Here is a 15,669-nt window from a genome sequence, read left to right as displayed (position 1 = left end):
TCAAAAATAAAAGTTAAAAGCATAAGATAAGGGTAATTCTCCAGCTGTGGTAAACTTGGGGGCAAGAAAGAAGCCTCCTCTAGGGGACAGGATTCATGGGCCTAAAGAATTGCACTTCTAGGAAGTAACAGTGACAGACATGGTCATAGAGGGTTAACAGGTTTGGGACTCCTGTTGGGGATGAAGACATACAACTTTCAAAGCAGAAGATTTGAATGAAGTCTAAGGTTGCTAAGACTTCCCTATTACAAATAAGAGAGTCCTGCTTGAAGAAAAATGCTGTGGGAGTGCCTGGGGGGCTCAGTGGTTAAGACTATGACTCTTGATTTCGGATCAGGTCGTGGTCTCAAAGTCATGGGATCAAGCCACCTTGTGGGGCTGTGGGCTCAGCTGGGAGCCTGCTTGAGATTCTCTCCCTCTTTCTCTCCCTCAGCAGCTCCCACTTGCTAACGTGCTCTCTCTCTCTCTGTCTCTGTCTAAAATAAAGAAATAAATCTTAAAGAAACATAGCGTGGAAGGACCAGGACCCCATTGAATATTGTGACGCTAGCAGCACGAGATTCATAAAGGAACTGGAAATTCAGAGGTTTCTCAGAAACTAATAGAAAGAGGAATTTTTAAGCCAACTCTAGACGATGTTTACAAAGTGTTAAAAAGACAAGAAGTTTGCATTCCACTCTCTGAGTGAGAATACACAGGGAAAGCACAAGATCCCTGCTAACTTCTTAAGGGAAAGATTTTTCTGATTGATTGATATATAGATTTAAGTTTACTTTGGTTATAAGAAGAATGGATACAGTATTTGTTGGAATGGGGAGGAGCTCAATGAAGTGTCCATCTAATAAGTTATGGTGTAGTAAGCGGACCTGAAGAGAAATAATAGTGGCTCACTTTTGGATGGTGGTTGTAGAGTTAGGGCATCGTTCAATGGGTGAATTCCACATATTGTCTATGTAAAGCTGATAGGTCCTATTACTCCATTAGATACCGGGAAGGAGTGGAAGAAGGAGCAGATTCAAAAACCTTTGGGAACCTTCGTACTGTAGCCATTGAGACTTCAGTGCTATGTACGATTGAGTGGCAAATGTTGATGAGGGACGGGAGAACAAGAATCAAAACTCCTTATGGTTTTTATTAACATATTATGTTTCGTAGATCTATGAAACAACCAAGTGGAAATGCTTAATCGATAACTGAGTAGATGAATCTTTCGCTAAGGATGGAAATAACAGGTACACACTTGGAAGTCATCAACATATAAATGGGATGATGTAAAAAAGTTCTAGAGAAGTGACAGCAGTTCTGAAACCTGAGATATTCAAATCGTTAGAGGGTAAATACAAAGAAATCCCAGTAGAAGAAAAAAAGCAAGAGCTCTTAGGAAGGTAAAAAAAAAAAAAGCAAAGAAATATGTAGCGGAATGGAAATAAGAGATGTCATTGTGTTAGGTGGACAGGGAGATCAGGTTTCCAATGCAGCTGAGGAAAAGAGTAAAACTGATATAACAACATAACCATTGGAAGTGGGAACGTGGATGTAATAGATGACCCCACTAGAGCAATGTTAGTGAGGTGTAGGGGCAGAAGTCAGGTTCAGTGGGAGAGGTTAAGGAGGGAATGGATTAAGAAAAAGCAGAGACATGGGGAGTGTATCATTTTTTCGTGAACATTTTTATTAAGGAGAGTAGAGAATGGAGCATGGGAACAAGGCAGAATTTTAGTGCTGTCGTTGGTTTTGTTTTTAAGTGGAATGATACAGTGGGTGCATGCAAACTGAAACAATTCAGTGGAGAGGAGCATAATAATATAGGAGAGGTGTAGTACCAGCTGGAGCAATGATGTCACAAACTTTATCTCTGACATTACAAGGTGGAACCCTCAAACCTGAGAGAGGCATATGTAGGTGGGTGAACATGAAACTATGAAACCTCCAGATTCCCTGGAACCTATAGGGCCACCAAGAGCAAACCCCTACAACCTACAAGGGCAGGCTCTGAGAGCCTCCCCACTCCTGAAATCATTCAATTAATTTGAAGGAAGCTGACATTGCTTCTCCACAAGAAATGCCCTACCACTCCTCATTACTTCAGGACAAAGTTTCAACACAGCCCACTAAGGTAGATAAAAGTTCCATTCCAAAAAACAAAACAAAATGAAACAAAACAATACAGGCTAACACGTACACATATTGCTAAGAGATGCTGGAAATGGGTCTTGAAAATCAGTAAGAAAAGTGAAAACCCCCATATAGTAACAGGTAAAGGATTTGAACAGATGCTTCATAAAAAAACAAATCCAAATGCCCAGAACATAAGAAAGGATGTTCATCTTCATAAACCATCATGGAAATGGAATTAAAATAATTAAGTTAAATATCCTTGGGAAAAGAAAAATAGAGGCTTATCTGGAAAAAAAAAAGGAAAGGAACAAAAAGGAAAGAAAAGAAAAGAAAAGAAAAGAAAAGGAAAGAAAAGAAAAAAAACAACACTAGAAACCTAGTCTACTTCTTAGGGATAGGAATTGAAACAGAAATAGTTTTGGCTGCTCCTGAGGTGGTACAATTTACTCAAAGCCTGAAAAAGTCAGAAGCTAGAAGAAAACATGGTAGGGGAAAGGCGAGAGCTTACAGAAAGGGATCTACTGTTTCTCACCTAGACCTGGGGACACTGGCTTTCCTGCAAACCACCAAGAGCTTAATTCAAGATTCAACAGACAAGTCTTTAGCTTCACTGGGGAGGTAGTTAAACAAGCATATTCGTATGTAAAATTTTATCAAACTTTACAATAAAGATCTATAGTCTATACTGTATACAAAATATTTCTCAAAAAAAAAAAGTTAAAAGCATAAGATAAGAGTAATTCTCCAGCTGTGGTAAACTTGGGGGCAAGAAAGAAGCCTCCTCTAGGGGACAGGATTCATGGGCCTAAAGAATTGCACTTCTAGGAAGTAACAGTGACAGACATAGTCATAGAGGGTTAAGAGATTTGGGGTTCCTGTTGGGGATGAAGACATACAACTTTCAAAGCAGAAGATTTGAATGAAGTCTAAGGTTGCTTAGACTTCCCTATTACAAATAAGAGAGTCCTGCTTGAAGAAAAATGCTGTGGGAGTGCCTGGGGGGCTCAGTGGTTAAGACTATGACTCTTGATTTCGGATCAGGCTGTGGTCTCAGGGTCATGGGATCAAGCCACCTTGTGGGGCTGTGGGCTCAGCTGGGGGCCTGCTTGAGATTCTCTCCCTCTTTCTCTCCCTCGGCAGCTCGCACTTGCTAACGTGCTCTCTCTCTGTCTCTGTCTAAAATAAAGAAATAAATCTTAAAGAAACATAGCGTGGAAGGACCCAGACCCCATTTAATATTGTGATGCTAGCAGCACGAGATTCATAAAGGAACTGGAAATTCAGAGGTTTCTCAGAAACTAATAGAAAGAGGAATTTTAAAGCCAACTCTAGACAATGTTTACAAAGAGTTAAAAAGACAAGAGTTTTGCTTTGCACTCTCTGAGAGAGAATACACAGAGAAAGCACAAGATCCCTGCTAACTTCTCAAGGGAAAGATTTTTCTGATTGATTGATATATAGATTTAAGTTTACTTTGGTTATAAGAATGGATACAGTATTCGTTGCAATGGGGAGGAGCACAATGAAGTGTCCACCCAATAAGTTATGGTGTAGTAAGCGGTCCTGAAGAGAAATCATAGTGGCTCATATTTGGATGGTGGTAATAGAGTTAGGACATCTTTCAATGGGTGAATTCCACATATCGTCTAGGTAAAGCTGACAGGTCCTATTACTCCATTAGATACCGGAAAGGAGGGGAAGAAGAAGCAGATTCAAAAACCTTTGGGAACCTTCGTACTGTAGCCATTGAGACTACACTGCTACTTATGATTGAGTGGCAAATGTTGATGAGGGAAGGGAGAATAAGAATCAAAACTCCTTGGCTTTTATTAACATATTATGTTTAGGACATCTATGAAACAACCAAGTGGAAATGTTTAATCAATAATTGAGTTGATGAATCTTTCGTTAAGGATGGAAATAACAAGTACACATTTGGAAGTCAGCAACATATAAATGGGATGATGTAAAAAAGTTCTAGAGAAGTGACAGCAGATCTGAAACCTGAGATATTCAAATCGTTAGAGGGTAAATACAAAGAAGTCCCAGGAGAAGAAAACAAGCAGGAGCTCTTAGGAAGGTAAAAAAAAAAAAAAAAAGGCAAGGAAATGTCTGGCGGAATGGAAATAAGAGATGTCATTGTGTTAGGTGGACAGGGAGATCAGCTTTCCAATGCAGCTGAGGAAAAGAGTAAAATTGATATAACGACATAACCATTGGAACTGGCAACGTGGATGTAATAGATGACCCCCCTAGAGCAATGTTAGTGAGGTGTAGGGGCAGAAGTCAGATTCGGTGGGAGAGGTTAAGGAGGGAATGGATTAAGAGAAAGCAGAGATATGGGGAATGTACCATTTTTTCGTGAGTTTTGTTATTAAGAAGAGTAGAGAATGGAGCATGGGAGAAAGGCAGAATTTTAGTGCTATCGTTGGTTTTGTGTTTAAGTGGAATGATACAGTGGGTGCATGCAAACTGAAACAATTCAGTGGAGAGGAGCATAATAATGTAGGAGAGGTGTAGTACCAGCTGGAGCAATGATGTCACAATCTTTATCCCTGACATTACAGGGTGGAACCCTCAAAGCTGAGAGAGGCATATGTAGTTGGATGGACATGAAACTATGAAACCTCCAGATTCCCTGGAACCTACAGGGCCACCAAGAGCAAACCCCTACAACCTACAAGGGCAGGCTCTGAGAGCCTCCCCACTCCTGAAATCATTCAATTAATTTGAAGGAAGGTGATATTGCTTCTCCACAAGAAATGCCCTACCACTCCTCATTACTTCAGGACAAAGTTTCAACACAGCCCACTAAGGTAGATAAAAGTTCCATTCTAAAAAAAAAAAAAAACGAGACAAAACAAAACAATACAGGCTAATACGTACACATATTGCTAAGAGATGCTGGAAATGGGTCTTGAGGGTGATGGATTAAAAGGTTCTCTATATTCAGTCTGGGTATGGAGAAGTTATCGAGCTGAAGGCCCTAAATTATGACTTAGGGCTCATATTCTGGCAAGGGCACATACATCCTGCCGTATATTCCATTGGGTGAGCTCCACGAAAGTTGGACACAATGCTGGCCTCATATATAAAGTAGACTTCCTGCAAGTCCCTTGACATAGCAATAAAAAGGATCAGAAAGTTCTGGGAGATGGTAATGCCAGAAAGGATTACGACATAAGACCCAAGAGACCACCATCTATGTTCCTCAGGAGATCCCTGAAGATATCTTCTTCATGGAGGCAACAAGGAATGCTCTGGTAAGGGGAACGCTCGCAACACTGAGAACTCCATGACGGGAAGTCCTCTGTAGGCCACAATTGGATGATGGGAGAGGCTGCCAGCAACCCGGGCTCCTTTTATTCGTGAGTACATTGGAATGGTCTGTTGTAGCACTGAACTCTCATCAGCATATGGAGCAGCAAAGCCAGCCAGAGTGCTATTCATCGTGTACTGATCTGCAGGAATCTGCAGTCAGCAATAGAATAATGGTAATCCTAGGATTCTGAGAGAGAGAGACACATAAGTTAGGTGCTTCTTGGAGTAGGTAAGAAAAAAAAATTCTAAGAAGCTATTCTAATAGTAAAACACTATTACTTCTCAAGCTGCCAACACTTAGCCACATCCCTTCATTGACAGAAGAGGAGGCTGGGTCCCTTTGAAGATCGACCTTGTCAGGTTTCCATGGTACACGTTTCCCCAAATTCAGTCCTCCCCAAAGTGAATTCACTCAGTTGACAGATTAATGGTGAGCTGGGGAAAGAGAGAGAATTTGCTATTTTGAGAGTTTGTCAATAGCACGTAGGACGGGACGGTAATACCAGAGCAACAACAATGCCACCGTGATCTTCCAGGGAGAGTGGACATGTAGGTGGGACAAACCCTTCAGTGACTCCAGAGGGCCCACACACACCACTGTGGTTACCTACGTCCTTCTAAGGAAAAAATTGCGATAGATGTGCTTAGCCTCTGTCGGAATGCAGTGCTGACATTTCTTAAGATTTGGGTCACTAGAAACTGTCATCTAATGGACATCCACTAGAAACTGTCATCTAATGGACATCGGCCAGGTTTGATTTTCTTATTACCGTATTTATTTTTCTGCCCTCTGTGAAATCCTGAGCCAACCACTTTCCTCAGGCTGCCAAGGGAGGTATAGGAAAAGTAATGTATGAGGCAGAAGAGACCCAGAAGAAAGGCGCATGGGAGGTAGTGACCAATCCTTCCCATGGCACAGAGGATGAGAGAAGCCATCAGAGAGAAGGCAAAAGAGCCCCTTGGCCTCTGAAAGCGTAAAGTCCAAAACGGTGTAGGAGAAGAGCCTTTGCTTCAGAGGTAGGTTCCTGGCATAACCAGTGGTGAGGCTCCCAAACACATCCCCAAGCGTAGACCAAGAGCCTCTGCCCCCACCATGGCACTGAACTAGGCCCACCGATCTCGGATACTATGTCAATGTCCCTTGAAATGGCCATGGTTCAGCAGCTGGGATTGGGACTCAGTGAGGTCAGGGGACATGGGGCTGCCAAGCTGCTGAGGCTCTCATCTCTCAGTGTCTCTGGTGGGGTTAGCATCACTGCAGAAAGCGATTGCCCCAGAGCTGAGAGGTGCTCCTGACCAAGAAGGCCGTACAGACCAACTTTGCACAGGCCAACATGTCCAGGGGATGCGGGTAGGAGAGCAGCTCCGAGTGCAGAGAAGACGGAACAGCAAGCTTTTGTCTTCAGCCACTCAAAGACAGGTACTAACAGGGTGCCAACAAGGTTGAAATACACATAGGTTTGGCTTCCGCTAAAAGTAGTTCTTGCCTAGTGAGGTGTACATGGTCCTGTTTGGTGTCAGTCTTCTTCTTGGCTCCCTGGGAAGACACTAGTGAAACCGTAGTCTTCTGCCTCCTTTGGGACCAACCATCTAACTTTGTTTCAGAAGACAAACTATATACAGGTAACCCATCGTGAGGCTCATTCAGGCCCATCATCACTGTGTGTGAGGGACGTTCTCCTCCACATCGAATCAGGATTTCTAAGTTTCTAAGGATCTAGGAAAGCATAAGATGATTTGGTATTTAACTTTGGTATGGTAAAATTTGGAATACGTGATTAAAAGTTGCGTGCAAATACCCACTTCTATCCTTCAAATCTGCCTGGATAGTAGAATCCTCTCTGTGACTTGCATTGAAGAGGGACTGGGAAAAAAGGCTCTTCTCAAACTGCTAGAAAGGTGTTGCCTGGTATGGCAGAAGAATTTCATCTTTAGGGACCATTTCTCTGTTCAGGTAGAATCATATAATTAAGCCCCCAAAGTCAACAGTATGCAAAACAACAACGTTGGTGTTGTCTTTTCCACTGTCCTTAAATAGCATTATTCTTGGCACTGAGGACGGTGAAACCTTGTTCCTGTCCTTAAGGAATGTAAGATCTAATGGAAGATTTAGCTTTGTCATAATGATGAGCACTACCAGAAAAGTGTCAAAAGAAGGAATTACGGAAGCGCAGAGCATGGGAGAGAAAGAGGGCGTCCTACAGGAGGTGCCATGGGATCTGGACTCTGCAGAGCAGTGAGGAAGAAAGCAGAGTGGAAGGCATGGCTCAATCTATGCATGTAGCATTATATTTTCAACGGTCTAGGAACACGGAATGATCCAGTGAGATTGAGGAGAAGATAGGAAGATAAAGCTGGAGTTGTGGGCTAGTTCCAGATTATGAAGAACATTGTGAATGTCAAAGTGAATCTGTGATCGATTCTGTGGGCAACCAAGAAATTTTTGGAGAGTGGGAGTCCCATGATCGTTTCTTTGCAAATACCTCAGACTGGGGTATAACTTTTAACATAACGTTTTGTTTTAGGTGGGGGACTACCTCCTCGATTCATTGTCACGTGAGCAAACTGGAAGTTGCTTCTGCTGGGGTGGGAAACCATTCTTTTGAAGGATATTAGGGGTGAAGAATTGGGGAGTAGAGCTCTCAACTGAAGATAATACTGCTAGGCATGCAGCTTTTAACTAGGAAAGCCAAGTTTGGGGATCTCTTTCTGAAAACAAAGCATGCCATTAAATGGGACACTTGTAAATGTCCCTGCCTATTCACTAGTCTTGTATTATGCAATAGGGTATTGATTTGCAGACAAGACTGTGAGTTTGTAGCCCAGTATTTGGATTGAAATGAGAGCAACCCATCATCTAGTAAGTTATTGTCAATTATCTTTAGTACCTTGTGTTATTAGGAGGCCTGCTGCTGTTTGCCTTTTACATTTCTTTTTTCCCCTGTGCTTTCAGTAAAGGTTGGAAAATGGGAAAAGATCACAGCTGGGCCTCCTCCCCTGCTTGATGGTAAACAGAAAGGTGTTACTTCTTTCTTGAGTCCTCACCCAAGTCACTTTCAAATATTTCCAGCCTCGGGTTTATACGTCTTAAAACATTTTGCATTGTGAAATGTACCCAACTCCATCTATAGGATAGTCACGCCCCTTCAGAAATTGTATGCCAAGTCTAAGAGGGTCCTGAGAATGCCAGCAAGCAGAGATAAATTTGGCTTCTGAAGAGAACGTCAGCTCTAGGTCTGATTTCAGAACTGAACCTGGCAGGGTGTGTGAGAATATCAGAATTGTACATGTTTCCATGGTGTCTGTTCTCCTGACCTGTAAATTATTTATTCATGCTAAAGCTAAGAGCAAGCTTCTTATATTCTTGATACACATGTCCACTAGAACCTTCTTCTTTATCCTTACCTAATGCTCTAGTCAGCCTCTTGGGGCTGCCTGCATACATGCATGAGTGTCCACAGGTACTATCCAATTTGGACTCTCAGAGAAACAAGAGGTGAAGCACAGGTCCTAGAGCCACCGACTGAGGGCGCTCCCCTGTACAACCTCCTTCTGGTGTTCTCCACTCAGAAGCTTCCGAGGTGTTTGGAACAGGTGTCTTGTCATTAGTCCAAGTATCTCCCTTCATTGAAAAATTCTGGTAAGTAGATTTTCTCACTGGGTTAGTTGGATAGGGTCGCTGTAACAAAGTACTACAAAGCAAGTGGCCTAAAGGACAGAAGTGTATGTCCTCCCAGACCCGGAGACCAGAAGTCCAAGGACAAGGTGTAGGTGCTGTCTGACGGCTCTCGGGAAGAATCTCTTCCAGGTCTTTCACCCAGCTTCTCCTGGCTTGCTGGCAATCTTTGGTGTTCCTTAACTTCTGCCACATCACCCCAGTCTCTGCCCCGATGGTCACTTGGCATTCTCCCTTTGTACCTTCGTGTGTCCTAATTTTCCCTATTCATTTTTATTTCTTTTCTGTTAATTTTCTCTTTTGAAAAATACTGAAGCTCTGTTGACATACACTATCATAGGAGCTTCAGGTATACAACGGAGTGATTCAATATTTATACATATTTTGAAGGATCACCTGGAAAAGCCAGCTACCATCTATTGATAGAACATTGCTAGATATTACTAGCTGCATTCCTGTGTTCCTTGAGTGTAGCTAGTATCCCCATATTTTATTGATTCTATAAATGTATGTTTGTACCTTTTCACCTGTGTTTTTCTCTCATTTTGCACATCCTCCCATCCCCTGCCTTCAGACACCACTGGATAATTAGTTCTCTGTATCTGTGATTCTGTGTCTGTTTTGTGTTGTTGGCTCATTTCATTTGGCTTTTAGCTCCCACAGGTGTATCAAGTCACATGGTAATTGCCTTTCTCGGACTGACTTCTTTCCCTTAGCACTCTACTCTCTAGATCCATCTGTGTTGTCACACAGGGCAAGATTTCCTTCCTTTTCATCACCAATTAATGTTCCATTGTTTCTACACACCACATCTAAAGACCACAATGGTCTTTAGCCATTCATGATTCCATGTATACTTAGGCTACCTCCACATCTTGGCTATGGTAAAGAATGTTGTAGTGAACATAACAGGTGCATATATCTTTTCAAAATACCGTTTTCCTTTTCTTTGGGGGAATACCCAGAAGTAGACTTATTGCACTGTATTGTCGCTCTAGTGTTTAGTCTTTGAGGAACGTCCATACTCTTGCTTGCTTCTAGTGGCTGCACCAGTTTGCATTCCCACCAACAGCGCTCAGTGTTCCCTTTTCCACACACCCTCACCTCACAATATAACACACATGCATTGAATGACTCCCAGAAATCAAAGGAGTTCACAAGGTAATGTTCTCTGTGTTTAAGCTAAGAAGAGGGTGTGCATGTTGGTGATCAGAACTTGGACACTCCCTTACTGGTCTCAAGAATACAAATTTCTTTTGCTTGGGAATATTGGTGGCAGTTAAGTCCCTCACAAAATAATGAAAATCTGAGCTATGTAAAGCCACACAATGCACACTATTTGGAGTCCACTCAGGGCTTTGGATCTCCCAACCTCTCCTTCCTATCCCCCGACTAGGAACCATGGCCCTAGAAGGAAAACAAGAGCCAGGGCTTTAATGCTGATGACTTTATTGATGATTTGAAGTTGGAGAAAGGAAAGGCCAAGTTCCCACCACTGAAAACTCCATGGTCACCACTTGATCTCTATGCATTTCTAAAAGAAGAGAATTTCAGACAGAAATATTAATTGGGCTTGGACATGATCTGTGTGTATTTCTACTAGTAGATAGTAGAAGACATTATAAAACATCATGTTAAGAGAGAGAGAAGAAACAGCAGATGTGAGAGGAGGAGGCCAGCACAGAATAGCGAGAAGGGAAGAGAGGAGAGGAGAGGAAAGGCATGGGGATGTACAAATTGGGAAGGCTGTAGGCTAATATAAGAACAAGGGAGTCATTCTTAAAAAAATATGTAAGAAAGACAGAAAGGAAATGAAAGGAAAGGAAAGGAAAGGAAAGGAAAGGAAAGGAAAGGAAAGGAAAAAAAAGAAAAGAAAAGAAAGGAAAAGATCAGGGTGGAAGGAACACTGGCTCTGATAATGGAGGAGACTTTTCTATGGGCAAGGCTGATGCAAGGAGAATCACCACAAGGACAAGAAGTTTTAGGAGTGATTAAAGCCAAGGCTTAAATGAGACCAGAGAACAGAAACAAGAAGAGAGCATGAGGACACTGAAAAGGAGAAATTCACTAGATCAGGGAATAAGAATACACTTAATACCTAGAGAATCAGCAGAGGTCCTCTTTAGTTGGTTTTCCTTGTCACTGGCCACCAGGCTGACCACGCTGCTCATCTCTTCCCTGTTGGTCTCTCTGGGCACCAGGGCCACCAGGGCCAACAGGACGACCTTGGCCACCTGGTCCTTGTTGTCCAGCTGGTCCTTGTGAGCCACCTGGTCCTTGTTGGCCAGCTGGTTCTTGTTGGCCAGCTGGTCCTTGTTGGCCTCCTGGACCACCTTGGCCCCCAGGTCCTTGTTGGCCAGCTGGTCCTTGTGGACCACCAGGACCACCTTGGCCACCGGGTCCTTGTTGGCTACTGGGTCCTTGTGGGCCACCTGGACGACCTTGGCCACCTGGTGCTTGTTGGTTACCTGGTCCCTGTTGGCCAGCTGGTCCTTGTGGGCCACCTGGACGACCTTGGCCACCTGGTGCTTGTTGGTTACCTGGTCCCTGTTGGCCAGCTGGTCCTTGTGGGCCACCTGGACGACCTTGGCCACCTGGTCCTTGTTGGCTACCTGGTCCTTGTGGGGCAGCTGTTCCTTGTGGGCCACCTGAACCATTTTGGCCACTGGGTCCTTGTTGGCTAGTGGGTCCTTGTTGGCCACCTGGACGACCTTGTCCCCCTGGTCCTTGTTGACTCCCTGGTCCCTGTTGGCCAGCTGGTCCTTGTGGGCCACCTGGACGACCTTGTCCACCTGGTACTTGTTGACTCCCTGGTCCCTGTTGGCCAGCTGGTCCTTGTTGGCTACCTGGTCCTTGTTGGCCAGCTGGTCCTTGTGGGCCACCTGAACCATTTTGGCCACCGGGTCCTTGTTGGCTAGCGGGTCCTTGTTGGCCACCTGGACGACCTTGTCCATCTGGTCCTTGTTGGCCAGCTGGTCCTTGTGGGCCACCTGGCCCTTGTTGGCCTCCTGGACCACCTTGGCCCCCAGGTCCTTGTTGGCCGGCTGGTCCTTGTGGGCCACCTGGACCACCTTTGCCACCGGGTCCTTGTTGGCCACCTCGATGACCTTGGCCACCTGGTACCTGTTGGCCAGCTGGGCCTTGTGGGCCACCTGGACGACCTTGACCACCTGGTCCTTGTTGGCTACCTGGTCCTTGTTGGCCAGCTGGGCCCTGTGGGCCACCTGGATGACCCTGGCTGCCTGGACGACCTTGGCCACCTGGTCCTTGTGGGCCACCTGGTCCTTTTTGGCTACCTGGTCCTTGAGGGCCACCTGGGCCATGTGGGCCTTTGGGACCTCCCTGGACACCCTGGTTATGAGGCTTCTTTTGTGGACCATGGCCTTTGTCCCCAGGTTTGCCTCTTGGATCTCCATTTTCTTCTTGAGGTTGGACTTGTAATTCCTCTGGGCTCTCTTCCAATAATTCATCATCTAGTTAGGCAAGACAACACAGATTCAGAAAGGATCAGAAAAAAAAAAAAGGTTAGCCACAAACTGAAAGGAGGCAAGTCTGGGATGTACGATAGCATCAGTGTAGTTAGAGGAAATACACTGCTGGTTTCTGTGGTGTTAGGTAGTGACCAGGGCCTAGAATCAAATCCCAGAGGAGAAGGGGCACAGAGACCCTGGCCTCGTGACAGTGCATGTACTTAGCTTAGAAGGTCTTGTTTGCCCACTCTGCCTTTTGAGGGGCTTCTATAATCACCAGATATCTCGTGATATCTGGGAAAAACCACCAGACAAGTTCACTGTGCTTACACTTCACAATGGTACAGCAAATCATAGAACACCCATCTGCCCTTTCTTCCATCCCCTTCTACAAGTTGTGAGGTCTGTCGCAAACAGAAGCTGTAAAGAAAGCCTACCTTCTATTGTTTCCCTTTGCAAATTTCTGGTAGCTATACTTGAGTACCAGCCCTCACCAACTCTCTTTCTGGTTTGAAGATTTTGTTTTTAAGGAATTTCTACACTCCACGTGCGGCTCAACCTCACAACCCTGTGATCAAGAGTCTCATGCTCTACCAACTGATCAGCCAGCCCCTCCCCCCTTTGCAAAGATTTTAAGTAATCCCTCACCATGTCTTGCATCCACTCTCAATCATTTCTTCATCGTCTCCTGGCTGTCTCTCTCATAATCCTTCTCTTCCGGTTTTGTCGTATATTTTATGCAATGCCCATATACTAAATTGCACCTTTTGTCAGATGCAAAGATGCCGAGCTTAACGGACACAGTCTGTGCTCTCAGGCTCCTTACTCCTCATTGTTGTCAGACTGACAGCGAAATCGGTGTGTCACTTGCTTTTTCAAAACTCTCTCTGTTGCCCACGGAATAAATTACAAATTCACTTTGCCGTTTATAACATCCTGCACAATATGAAATGAACCCACATCTCCAGCTCTATGTTCCTAGATTCACTTCATCCTGACTGATTATTCAGCGTTCCTAGATTAGTGAAAACAGTATATGCATAGATTTAGCTTTGCATTTCACTCTTCTGTTGCCCATGCCTCCACTCTGCAGGGTCCAGATCACATGGCATCTCCTGTATGAGGCTTCCTCTTTTCTCCCCTGTTCGGAGCTTCTGTAATCCCTTACTTTGCCAGCTTTTGGGCAGTGATCATTGTTATGTCCAAGTCAAATCTTCCATTAGATCCTGTGTTCCTTAAAGGTAGGAACCATGTTTCACTTACTTTTGAAGCCTTGATACCAAGTAAAGGATCCTGCCATGGTTTCTGTGAAGTATAGGATTTTATTGCATCAGTGATGGGTCGAGCAGGTGGATAATCAAACCACCCTTTGAGGAATCCTCTGATATGCCTACCCTTACAAAGACAGCCAAGGCCAGGTAAGTGAAGCAGGGAAAATTCAGAAGGAAAGCGGTGAACGCACTGTCTAGATCTGAGACAACTCTTAAATCCAAAGCAAAGCATTCCCTTCTGCTCAACTTCTTTCCCCCCTTTGGTCTTTGTGCTCCTCCTGCGATGGGGAACTAATAGGGATAAACTATACAGAGTATCATGGTTTAAAAAGGAAATTCTAAAGCTTACGCGTGATTTAAGTGAAAAAAAAATCATCGAAATTCTGGGTTATTTCTGTGACCCACCGATTCCTTGAATCCATTTAGAAAAAAGTCTAAATAAGTTGATTGAGTTAGAAAGAACTCACCTAATAATTGGGGTGTCTGCTCTTCCCTTTTAGAGGCTTCAGCAAAGAAAGAGCCAAAAAAATGACATACGAAATACTTCATAACCCAAATTGCAGGGTCCTTGACAAGCTAGGAGCTGGGGAAATTCATTAAACTTATAAAGGTGTTCCGTAAGCCACAAAATTTTCGGTTGACATTTGCTCAATTTTGCCACTTCTTCGGTGGTGTGACTTAAAATTCGTTAGCTCCCCCATGGACTCTGGTCTTTCTTCATCCTCCCTTCTATGCACATTCCCACCCACATCATTAAAACTGACTTCAGTGTTTCTCATTTGAAGATTGTCCAACTAATCCTGGCTTCACATTTCACCTGCTCTGAGAAAACTTGCCCTTTCCAAGGTATCAAGGCTTTAATACCAAAGGCGTTAAGCATTAGCGCTGAAAATGAGTAAGGTGCAATGGTAAGCTTACCCATTGAACAACTATAGTAGTTGACTTAAATTACATAGTATCTTTATGCTTCCAATTAGTTGAATGTCAATAGAGATAACTCCCTTACAAATGCGAGGATTTGAGTCAGCCAAATCATTAGCCATTGGTTGTAGAAGGTATTAGAGAAAACCACTTACAAATGAGTGGGGTGTCTAAGAGAAGCCAGAATACTAAGAGGATTTTAAGTAATCCTCACCATGTCTTGCATCTACTCTCAATCATTTGGATACAATGGAGCAACATTGCCCAAACTACAGCCCTAGTCCTGACCAGTGGTGGTGAAGCAGAGGGAACAGACTCATACAGTTTTACCAATTCTGCATCAGCTATAAGGAAATGAAGAGCTGCAATGACTGTAGATAGAAGAGAGATTAAGTGACTTCTTGCAACAGAGAAAGTTGGAGACCTGAAACCACATAGCTTACTGGCTAGATTAACGTGACTTCACTATTCCACAAAGCTCTTGCCCAGACAGACAAATGTTTCAAATATTTACGATTTATTTCAGGAACTTGCCCCAAACTCCCTGAAACAAACATCAATCTGTTCATCTCTCTACTGGCATCAAGTGGTGACTCTCCAAGACTCTCCCCAGCACCTCAGTACACTTGCCTCCTAAACTCTTAAATCATCAACTCATTCCTAATAAAGCCCTCCTACAACCAGACCCTAAAAGCTTACTTTTAGAGGTCCCAACTTTCCCCTTTCCAGAGTCATGGTTCATGTGTAAACTCTGAGTAATAAGAACGAAAGTAAGTGCCAGCAATAAATAATTAATGATATCAAACATAAAAAGTAATGTTTTCTCCTCTTTTGTTCACCTAGTCTCTGAAGAGAAAGTACTGTTTCTGAGAAAGCTCAATTCAACCTTCCC

The 15,669-nt window shown here is 43.7% G+C and overlaps 1 pseudogene; it reads right to left on the bottom strand.

Annotated features, from left to right (window-relative positions):
* Positions 1-5,355: 5,355 nt before the first annotated feature.
* Positions 5,356-6,784, bottom strand: LOC121105346 (annotated as a pseudogene).
* Positions 6,785-15,669: the final 8,885 nt, after the last annotated feature.

Source organism: Ursus maritimus, unplaced genomic scaffold (assembly GCF_017311325.1).
Source record: "Ursus maritimus isolate PB19 unplaced genomic scaffold, ASM1731132v1 scaffold_26, whole genome shotgun sequence".
Lineage (NCBI taxonomy): Eukaryota > Metazoa > Chordata > Mammalia > Carnivora > Ursidae > Ursus > Ursus maritimus.
The sequence above is the reverse complement of the archived record's forward strand: the minus strand, read 5'-3'. Positions and strand labels throughout refer to the sequence as shown.